Below are 8,974 nucleotides of genomic sequence, written 5' to 3' on the forward strand. Positions count from 1 at the left end.
CTTAAGTGAAGTGAAGTGAAATCGCTCAGTCGTGTCTGACTCTTTGCGACCCCATGGACGATAGCCTACCAGGCTCCATGGTGGTGTAAATCAATTTCTCAATTTTTTTTCCTTTACTATTTAATTCTTTTTTTTTTTCTTTTTTAAACCTACCCATTGATCTTCAATTGCTTGGTATTTTGTTGTATGTTTGTGTGAATGTGTTTGCTGCTGCTGCTAAGTTGCTTCAGTCATGTCCGACTCTGTGCGACCCCACAGACAGCAGCCCACCAGGCTCCCCTGTCCCTGGGATTCTCCAGGCAAGAACACTGGAGTGGGTTGCCATTTCCTTCTCCAGTGCATGAAAGTGAAAAGTGAAAGTGAAGTCGCTCAGTTGTGTGCAACTCTTAGCAACCTCATGGAGTGCAGCCTACCAGGCTCCTCCAGCCATGGGATTTTCCAGACAAGAGTACTGGAGTGGGGTGCCATTGCCTTTAGAGTCCTATTTATTAATAGTTAGTCATTAACTGTGGAGAAGGCAATGGCACCCCACTCCAGTACTCTTGCCTGGAAAATCCCATGGACGGAGGAGCCTGCTAGGCTGCAGTCCATGGGGTCGCTGAGGGTCGGACACGACTGAGCGACTTCACTTTCAATTTTCACTTTCCACTTTCCTGCATTGGAGAAGGAAATGGCAACCCACTCCAGTGTTCTTGCCTGGAGAATCCCAGGGATGGGGAAGCCTGGTGGGCTCCTGTCTATGGGGTCACATAGAGTCGGACACGACTGAAGTGACTTAGCAGCAGTCATTAACTGCACTGTTTCTTCTCTCACCTTCACAGTTTTATCGAAGACTCTTCTCATCATGTCAACATTAGAGCAATACCTTTCAAAATCATCTATTGCCTTGAGTGGAAAAAGGTCCTCATATGTCATATTTATCATACGTCTTCCCTTCCTGTTAGTGAACTTGGGCTACCATAACCAAATACTATAGAGTGAGTGGCTTTCTTCACAGAAATTTATATTCTCACAATTCTGGAGGCTGTAAGCTCAGAATTAGGGTGCCATCATGGTCAACTTCTGGTGAGGGCCTTCTTTTTGGCTTGCAGATGGCTGCCTTCTTCCATCATGCCATCTGTGTCCACACATAGAGAAGAGGGGAGAGAAAGAAAATCTGCACTCTGGATCCTCTCCCTCTTTAGTATGAACTTCAACATGTAAATTTTCAGTCTGTCATACCTTTTTTCTTAAATTTTGATCTCACAGTTTCTCAAAATTGTCCACTTTGGCATCATAGAACGCATTTTAAATATTTTATTCAGTTTTTAGAGTTGTTCTCTCCAAGAAAGAATTGAGCTTGCCATTTAACTTTTGAAATTAGATGAACTTAAGAGAAACCTTCATCATCTGTTGTTTGTTTGTCCCTTGGCCTTGGGCTCTGTTGTGTCCTACTCAAGAAGGTGATTTGAATACTATGGCAAATTTCTAGTCCACTTCTTATTTCCTTTGAATTAAAAACAATCATAGAAACATGTACACGATAAACATGAGTCAATTATGTACGTTGGTGAACAATTTTCAGAAATTTCTATTACATAACCTTCTATTCATTTTACTGGCTCATAGTACCTAGTCCCTGAACTGCGTTTGTGGAAAACAAGTGATGTTGGACATTTGTGGCATAAAAATTAGATATAGGACAAATACAATGAGAAATCAAAAAGAGTAAATCTAGTGGAAGTAAGAGAGGGGTTGGTTAGGATGCTACAACTTTTAAAAATTGTGATTCAAAGTTTTGTCGTCTCTGTTGTTATGTAAGAGATTCTTCAGCCAGGCACAATGTAGAAGAAAGTGTGAGGATTAATTGCATTACACTGAAACTGTAGGTTCAGTTCAAGCAGCTATTTAATAGACAGCATAAAATCCCTAAGGAACACCTGGGAGAAAAGACATATTTAGACTTTAATTTCATGTAAAATGAAATATTTTGTAACTCTTGTTGCTAATTTTGTGTCCTTCCTTTAGATCATTCTATTCTTCTGAAACTGAATGAGACTTCTCCATGGACTTTCTACTGGCCATGGAGTTTTTTGAGGCAATATTATATTGCCCATACTTTGAAAGTTCATCAGAATTCCTAATGGGTTTCCCACACAGGCTACTCACACATCATGATCGGAATGTTTTCACAAGTAACTTCAGTTTAAGGGAAAAAGCACTTCTGACTACAGTAAAACTCATTTTGGGAATAAGTAAAATCACAGGTATGATTATGAATTATACTATACATGAAGCCTAGATGAACCAAAGTTGTATAAGAACTAAAAGTATTTAATGATTCATTCAATAGGAATGATTGAGAACCTACTATATTATAAATATATTGAATATAATTATGACAGTTACTAAAAACTACCCTTCTAGGACCTCACATATCATCTAGCTACTGTAATAGTGACAGATCTAAAATAAACACTTTTATATGTTGCTTCTTAAAATTTTTATTGTTACCCTAATAATATACTGGGGTTTGGATTATGATCCCAAAGTGCGAATCCATGACAATCAGACCTTTCATTATTGTGGTATAGTTCTCCCCTGTGTAAGGTGAGCTCATCCACCAAGATAGAGAATAAAATAAGAAACAGAGATGGTTAGGGTGGAAGTAGGAAGACAGGGTGCAGAGAGATAGAGTTATATAACATCACTGAGTGTCAATTAAATAATGGATATTAGGTTTCATGTCTTCACACATCAGTTTATTGTTCTTAAAAACAGTGTGATGATGATGGTGTTTACATTTTTTGAGTAAAAAGATCCACTGAAGATAAATAACATGTCCAAAAGCATATACAGTGTAAGTAGCTGAAGCAAAATTAAACGAGGTGTTATTTTACTTCAACTATTGTGGGTCTTGTTTTTCTTGAATCTATACACTTATATCAGCATTTTAGGATTAGAACTGTGTAGATTCTGCAGTTCCAGTCCATCTTTTCATGGATTAACCCTAAGAATCAGGGAGGCTAACTTGGCAAATATCACTTAGTTTAGTGACAACTGGATAATAACCAGGTCTCCTTCCTCCTGGGAAAAGTTCACTCTAGAAACAGAATTTTGTCAACAAGAGTAAGAAGGGGGTTATATGGGTCTCAAAATTTGTATTTGTAATAAAGTAATGACACATAGTAGTTGTGCATAATTTATTCCATAAAATATTGTGACTATTACATTGTGTGAGAATTTTTGAATACATCTCATTCTCAAATAAGGGCAATACCTCTTCTTTGTGTTGTTAGACTGTCCAAAACAGTGCATTTTCTTTTGTCCTTTGATACAGCTAATTGTCTGCTAATATATTACAAATACTATAATTAGAAATTTTATTTTACTTTGTATATTTTTACATTTTACCTAAGTTGTTCATAGGTTTATTAACTGGAAACATAACTGTTCCTATTTTCACAGGAGGTTTAATTTTAACAATATGGAAAAAGCTCATGACTTCAGAATTTGCTCAGGCCGTAGTGCAACCAAAAGGTATGTTTGGGGGTCTGGCTGCTCACCACCCAAAAGCCAATAAACAGGCCACGTTTGTGGAAAGGAAAGTTTGCTTCATTTCAGATGCCAGCAACATGGGGAAAGAGGGGAGGGTGGTGGACATCTGTCCAAAGGCTGACTCCACAGCCCCAAACAAGCAGGGGGTGAGCGTTTTTATAGATAGAGTGAGGGGGCTGGGCTACGTGGAGAAATAGCATAGCCATCTCCAACAGTCATCTTCAAATTGGTCATCAGTGGTCTGACCAGTGTCATCTTCGTTGTTTTAGGTAAAATTAATCTTCAGTTCCAGGGTCCATTTGTTCCCAGTTCTTGGATTTGTGGCAGCTCCTGCCCTGGGTACAGTCTGGTCATCATGTAGTTAACTTCTCCACCTGGTGTTTTGGTATCTATAAGACAGTTCACAGGATATGGCTCAGAATATTATCTATAGCCTTTGAGAAGAAACTAAAAACCCTCAGCTATGCTTAAAGACTACATTATTATTATTTAGTCTCCTTTGACTGTTTTCCTTTGTTTCAGCATTTCTCACTTCTCTGATTAAACTTATTCTCTAACTAAAGTTTTCCACAGGCAAAAGGTAGGCAGAGGGCATGGTGGGGTGGCAAGGACCATATATATGGTCCTGTTCCATTTCAGTAACATGATTCCTCATTAAAAGACTACTGTTAATGCCAAGTCCATGGTAGTCGAAATTTATGCTGTTACATGTCAATCAATTTAATTCCATGAATAAAAGCAATCAAGTGTTATAATGAAAAATTTATGATTCTTATTATCCCTGCTTCATCTTTGTATTTTCAAAGATACCAGCCAATAATTCCCTCTGCCACCCTCCCCTCAGAATTTAGCTACATACCTGGTGGAGGCCTAATTAATCCCATAGAATGCCTGAGTACCCACGAATATGTCAATATCTGTTTTGAAGACAAGTTACACTATTGATGTTTAAGGCTTTCATATTTATTCCAGTGCTCACTCATAGATTGCCAAGTAAGCAGGACAAATTCTCCTCTAAGAGATTATTCTTCAAGATACAACTCTGGGCATTGAAGAGAGTTTTTAAGTAATTTATATTCTAGGACTGAATTCAAAGTACCTTGCCATATGAGTACAATTATCAATCCATGCAGTGAAGGAAGCTGCTTTCTCAGTGTCTAAGCACTTGGAGGAATCGTTTCACCATCAAGTAGAAAATTTCTTAGCTACTCTAGACTAAACTAAACAAAACTATAATTTTCCTCTTAACTATAGTTTTTGTTTCTAATTGAAGCCCCTAAATAATAAATCTCATGTTAAAAATGAATAAAAAGTGTCTGAAACCATGTTTAAACCTCTGCTAATGGCACAAACCAAACTGATTAAGTAGGCTAATTATCTTCTGATGGTTCTTGTTAGACAGTTAGAATAGGAAAAAGGAGTCCAAAATGGCGGTGCCTAAAAGACAAAGAAAGGGAAAAGTCTGCTAAAATGGAACAAAAGAAAACCCACGGATCCGAGTGAGAACTTCAGGGGAAACAAACACACCCACTTCTTGGCTGACCCAATTTGCATAGGGCAGGCCCAGCGGGAAGGAGACAAATGAATAAAAGGAGGAAGCCAAGATGGATTGAGGCCTTTTCTTTTGGGCTGGCTTGCCCTCACACTTCCAGGATGTATTTTCCTTTGCTTGCTAAATAAAACTGAAATGTAACCTAACTGTTTATAAGGCCCCTCAGACAACCATTTTGCCTTTTGGCTTTCTTTTTCTTGGGGATGATCTTGATCACTGCCTCCTGTACCTTCATCCATAGTTCTTCAGGCACTCTATCAAATCCCTTGAATCTCTTTGTCACTTCCATTGTATAATCATAAGGGATTTGATTTAGGTCATACCTGAATGGTCTAGTGGTTTTCCCTACTTTCTTCAATTTAAGTCTGAATTTGGCAATAAGGAGTTCATGATCTGAGCCACAGTCTGCTCCCAGTCTTGTTTTTGCTGACTGTAGAGAGCTTTTCCATCTTTGGCTACAAAGAATACAATCAATCTGATTTTGGTATTGACCATCTGGTGAAGTCCATGTGTAGAGTCTTCTCTTGAGTTGTTGGAAGAGGGTTTTTGCTATGACCAGTGAGTTGTCTTGGCAAAACTCTGTTAGCCTTTGCCCTGTTTCATTCTGTACTCCAAGGAAAAATTTGCCTGTTACTCCAGGTATCTCTTGACTTCCTACTTTTGCATTCCAGTCCCCTATAATGAGAAGGACATCTGTTTTGGGTGTTTGTTCTAGAAGGTCTTGTAGGTCTTCATAGAACCATTCAACTCAGATTTCTTCAGCATTACTGGTTGGGGTATAGACTTCAATTACTGTGCTATTGAATGGTTTGCCTTGGAAATGAACAGAGATCATTCTGTCATTTTTGAAATTGCATCCAAGTACTGCATTTCAGACTTTTTTGTTGACTATGATGGCTACTTCGTTTCTTCTAAGGGATTCTTGCCCACAGTAGTAAATATAATGTTCATCTGGGTTAAATTCATGCATTTCAGTCTTTTTTAGTTTGCTGATTCCTAAAATGTCGATGTTCAGTCTTGCCACCTCCTGTTTGACCACTTCCAATTTGCCTTGATTCATGGACCTAACATTCCATGTTCCCATGCAATATTGCTCTTTACAGAATTGGACTTTACTTCCATCACCAGTCACATCCACAACTGGGTGTTGTTTTTTCTTTGGCTCCATCTCTTCATTCTTTCTGGAGTTATTTCTCCACTGAGCTCCAGTAGTACATTGGGCACCTGCTGACCCGAGGAGTTCATCTTTGATGGGAAAGACTAGAGACCTCTTCAAGAAAATTAGAGCTACCAAGGGAATATTTCATGCAAAGATGGGCACAATAAAGGACAGAAATGGTATGGACCTAACAGAAGCAGAAGATATTAAGAAGAGGTGAGACGAATACACAGACGAACTGTACAAAAAAGATCTTCACGACCCAGGTAATTACAAAGGTGTGATCACTTACCTAGAGCCAGGCATCCTGGAATGTGAAGTCAAGTGGGCCTTAGGAAGCATCACTACGAACAAAGTTAGTGGAGGTGAGGGAATTCCAGTTGAGCTGTTTCAAATCCTAAAAGATGATGCTATGAAAGTGCTGCACTCAATATGCCAGCAAATTTGGAAAGCACAGCAGGGCCCACAGGACTGGAAAAGGTCAGTTTTCATTCCAATCCCAAAGAAAGGCAATGCCAAAGAATGCTCAGACTACTGCACAATTGCACTCATCTGACATGCTAGCAAAGTAATGCTCAAAATTCTCCAAGTCAGGCTTCAACAGTATGTGAACTGTGAACTTCTAGATGTTCAAGCTGGATATAGAAAAGGCAGAGGAACCAGAGATCAAATTGCCAACATCTGCTGGATCATCAAAAAAGCAAGAGAGTTCCAGAAAAACATCTACTTCTGCTTTATTGACTATGCCAAAGCCTTTGACTGTGTGGATCACAACAGACTGTAGAAAAGTTTTCAAGAGATGGAAATACGAGACCACCAGATCTGCCTCCTGAGAAGTCTGTATGCATGTCAAGAAAGCAAAAGTTAGAACTGGACATGGAACAACAGACTGGTTCCAAATCTGGAAAGGAGTATGTCAAGGCTGCATATTGTCACCCTGCTTATTTAACTTATATGCAGAGTACATCATGAGAAATGCTGGGCTTGATGAATCACAAGCTGGAATCAAGTTTGCTGGGAGAAATATCAATAACCTCAGATATGCAGATGACACCACCCTTATGGCAGAAAGTGAATAACTAAAGAGCCTCTTGATGAAAGTGAAAAAGGAGTGAACAAATTGGCTTAAAACTCAACATTCAGAAAACAAAGATCATGGCATCCAGTCCCATCACTTCATGGCAAATATATGGGCAAACAATGGAAACAGTCAGAGACTTTACTTTTGGGGGGGCTCCAAAATCACTGCAGATGGTGACTGCAGCCTTGAAATTAAGATGCTTGCTCCTTGGAAGACAAACTATGACCAACTTAGCATATTAGGAAGCAGAGACATTACTTTGCTGACAAAGGTCTGTCTAGTCAAAGCTATGGTTTTTCCAGTAGTCAGGCATGGATGTGAGAGTTGGACTATAAAGAAAGCTGAGCGCCAAAGAATTGATGCTTTTGAACTGTGGTGTTGGAGAAGACCCTTGAGAGTCCCTTGGACTGCAAGGAGATCCAACTAGTCAATCCTGAGGGAAATCAGTCCTGAATATTCATTGGAAGGACTGATGCTGAAGCTGAAACTCCAATATTTTGGCCACCTGATGGGAAGTACTGACTGATTTGAAAAGACCCTTATGCTGGGAAAGATTGAAGGTGGGAGAAGATTGAAGAAAGATTGAAGACTGTAGAAGATTGAAGAAAGATCGAAGAAGGGGACAACAGAGGATGAGATTGTTGGATGGCATCACCGACTCAATGGACATGAGTTTGAGTAAACTCTCAGAGTTGGTGATGGACAGAGAGTCCTGGCGTGCTGCAGTCCCTGGGGTTGCAAAGAGTCTGACATGACTGAGCAACTGAACTGAACTGAACTGTAACCTAGCTGTAACACTGGCATGGCATTTCAAATTTTTGCTGTGGCGAGACAGAGCTGAGGAAATTACACACTCCCTCAACAATTCTGACTACCAGTAATACTTCTTTCCTATATTGCATCACTTTTTAATTTCCCCCCAAATCCCAGTATTCTTTAAGTACCTTTCAACCAAAATTGTCCCTTATGAAAATAAATGACATTTTTTATATTATCTGTGTTTGCTAGAGGTAGTTCTTTTTAAGCAAGATCCATTGTTCAAAAGTCGAAAACAGTTCGGTCAATGTCTACATACAAGTAAGACATTTTTACATTAAAAAAGTAAAACTAATAAGTGAAGTCAAGTGACAAAGATGTATCAAACCACGAAAATACCCAAATCACCAAAACAATCTTGAAATAGAAGAAAAAGCTGGAAAGATCACAGTTCTTGGTTTTAAACTGTGTTATAAATCTATAGTATCTTCCCAGGTGGCAGAGTGGTAAAGAGTCTTCCTGCCAATGCAGGAAACACAGAGAGACAAAGGTTTGATCCCTGGGTCAGGAAGATGCCCTGGACTAGGAAATGGCAACAAAACCATTATCAAGTCCTTTAACAATGTGAGTAAAGTTGATATAGCTAGACAAAGAAGACATTAATTATCAGTATCAGAATTTTATGAAGGACCATCACTATGTATCCTATAGACATGAAAAAGCTAATAAGGAAATATTATGAGCTAAATGATGCTAAGAAATTTGACAAACTAAATAAAATGTATTCACGGCAAGACACCATTTACCAAAACTGATTCAAGCAGATTTCCCAGGTGGCACGATGGTAAAGATTTCACCTGCCAAAGCAGGAGACACAAGAGATGCAGGT

This window comes from Bubalus kerabau, chromosome 9 (genome assembly GCF_029407905.1).
Source record: "Bubalus kerabau isolate K-KA32 ecotype Philippines breed swamp buffalo chromosome 9, PCC_UOA_SB_1v2, whole genome shotgun sequence".
In the NCBI taxonomy this organism is placed as follows: domain Eukaryota; kingdom Metazoa; phylum Chordata; class Mammalia; order Artiodactyla; family Bovidae; genus Bubalus; species Bubalus kerabau.